This window comes from Ambystoma mexicanum, chromosome 5p, assembly GCF_040938575.1.
Source record: "Ambystoma mexicanum isolate Mex_15411 chromosome 5p, UKY_AmexF1_1, whole genome shotgun sequence".
Taxonomy (NCBI): Eukaryota; Metazoa; Chordata; class Amphibia; order Caudata; family Ambystomatidae; genus Ambystoma; species Ambystoma mexicanum.
Window position 1 is genome coordinate 598,968,876 of NC_090930.1, and position 3,082 is coordinate 598,971,957.

Sequence of the window (3,082 nt, forward strand, 5' to 3'; positions counted from 1 at the left end):
TGAACACAAGCATCAGGGTACTGAACTATAGTCCCCTAGACACAAAGCAATGGCACATGAGTGGCACTGTCAAACATCACTTCCATCATGTCCCTCCACAACACATGGGTCAGTGCAGGCAACACATATGCAGGAACAGGCATGGCACATGCAACATACATTGGCATCCATGTCCAAGGCACCGTAGTTGCATCAAATAGTGGGCTGATTCTCACATGCACCATGGGACATGCTGGTCACATGCACACGCATCACCGGAGGGTCATGCATTTGGCCCGATATACCTCCGGACACAGTGGATACAGGGATGACTAGGCTGTATCAGTGAATCAACAGATCGTCACCAACATGTGTCATGCATCCATGGCGCACACACTACTCAAACACAAGGACATGTACATCATGCATGTCCATGACAACAGCACACATCTCTCACACCCCAAACATGTCAAATTACAGACACAGGCATGCATACATGTGTGAGTTCCGCATGCTGCTCCGCATTATGCATTGTTACACATGCACCATCCATGTGGGTCACGCCTGACTGGACTCACATGTGGCACCATCATGTCCCTGCACACACACATCCAAACATGACCCATTTCACACATGCAGCCAAGTAGCTAACTACCAGCACACTGCAACATGCCCTTTTTTAAATATATGTGCATGGCCACTTACTGCTCGACTCCAGACGTGCCTGCATCCTGAGGATCTGGTGGTGAAGCACTGGGTGAATGCCCCCCAGGACCCTCATCTGCTGGGTGGTAAGCTGGCCCCAACACCCCACTGCACCCTCTGCTTCCAAGAGGCACTGGGCCTTCTTGAGGGTCCTGGACTTGTAGTCCTCCCAGCACTTCTGGACGTGTTTGATGTCGCAAGGTGCCACCCCCTCTGCGTTGATGGCACCCACTATGTCCTTCCAGATCCTCTTCCGTCCTTCCTTGTCCGCGCACGTTGGTGTGAAGAGGGCATCATAATGCCCCAGAACTTGCTCCACCAGGATACCAACTTCATTTTCACTGAAGCGGGTAGCCCTCTGCCTTTCTGGTTGGGGGTTGCCACTGGTGCCGGAAGGTGTTGTGTCGGACATGGCAACCCCCGAGGCAGGTGTGGGTGGGCAACTGGGTCCTGGGGCTGGGCTGTGGAGTGATGGTACTTCAGTCGGGAGTCTTCCGTTCCAGCAGGGGTGGTCACCAAATGGCAGGGGACGGTGGCAGCAGGCAGGCAGGCAGCAGCAGATGGCTCGTGGGGGGCTGCTCGCAGCTCTGGGAGGCAGTAATTCAGCCTTCTGGCCAGGAGCGTGGTCTTCCATGTGTTGTTGCATGGCCAGCTTGATGCGGAGTGATTTGGCATGTGAAAAAACAGCACGTCAGCGTGTAATTCGAGGAAAGGCCCTTAGCGCATAAGCGTGTCTGTGACGTAACACACACAGGCATTTCCCTCACCACGGGTTGAAGGTCCCACGTGATTTTCCATCGCTCCGTACATGCTCTTCCTGGGATGCACTACGTAAATTCTGAGGGTGCGTGAGGACTTTTCCAAACGTTTTGGCTGGTGTGAGCAAGGTATGTTTATTCTGAGGGGTGCGTGGTGAGATTTACATGCGTTTTCACTGGCGCGAGCAGGGTATGTGTATTCTGAAGGGTGCGCATGGAATTTTGCATGCGTTTTCACTGGCGCAACCAGGGTACTTGTATTCTGAGGGGTGTGCAGGGAGTTTTCCATGCATTTTTGATAGCACAAGAGGTGTACGTGTATTCCGAGGGGTAGGCAGGGAGTTTTCCACACATTTTTGATAGCACAAGAGGGGTATGTGTATTCCGAGGGCTGTGCGTGGATTTTAACTCATGTTTTTGTGCTTGTGGGTGCTGTATGCTGGTCCCCTGGCCTTTGCACCATGTAGGAGATTTGTGCAATTTTTTTGGCGCACGGGGCAGGATTGGGGCGTTACTGGCACTGCTGCAGGGTCGCTGCGCCGCTCTGCACCAGGGCTGGTCATGGATGTTGCAATCCATGAATACACTGCGTTGAAATTGGTTTTGGCACATGCAGCTGGCGCAGACTGATGCACGCGCACTTTGTGCGCCAGTCGCATGCGCCACTTGTGCGCCAAATTCTAAGAATTACCCCCTGTGTTACACTGTAGAAGTGTCTGCCCAAAACAAATATTCTAAGTACAAGGCCTGTGTATAAAATTAAAGCTAAATCAAACCCAAAAAATACAAAAAGCGATAGAATACAGGTTACCTTTACATAAATAATTTAAGAAAGAAACATTTAAAAAATGACCACAGTAGAGATAAATATGGCCAAGGAGCACCTTCTGCACAAGTTATATATCAGAGGGGAATGGGCAGAGCAAGATGAAAATGTCTGGCTGGAAGAAATGATACAACTGGTCACCGCCATAAACATGGACACGTGGCAGGACAGTGGCCTATTGCATCAAGCTTTGAGCAAGTTATACATGACTCTGAAAATTAAAGAGGAGCAAATAAAAATTGTCAGAATCACGGCCTACCTGTATCTCCATATGGGAGTGATGCGGGAAAAGCATGAGGAAAAAAATGCTCTTGCGCAAAATCAATCTGAACTCTTAACTAAAATGAAGATCTGCTGTCATTTTTAAATATTCAAAACCGTGTGTTTAATCACACAAAAAGATGGATGCACAACCTGCCACCCATGGTGCATATGTGGTGGGATAGAGCACACACTGCAGAAAACCCCATGGCCAGCAAACAGAGTGCAGAGGGAGAAGCAGTGCTTTGAAAATGAAACTCCAAAATGTTACTATAAATGACATTCGCTTTGTTGGTAAAAATTCCAAAATGCCTATAACCCAACACTTCTCAACATTCAAAATCTTGCTTGCCGCTTAAATTCATATAATCTCATGAAACATTGCAAACATGCAAAGTCCTAAATGTGAAGAGCAAAACATTTCTTCAGAAAAACTGGATTTTCTGTAAACTGACAGCTCCTGTAAACATCTGTGTGCATTACACTGGATTTATCTGATTTTTTATTTTTTTCTCACCATGGAGCAATGGATTTTACTATTTTCATTTCCTTT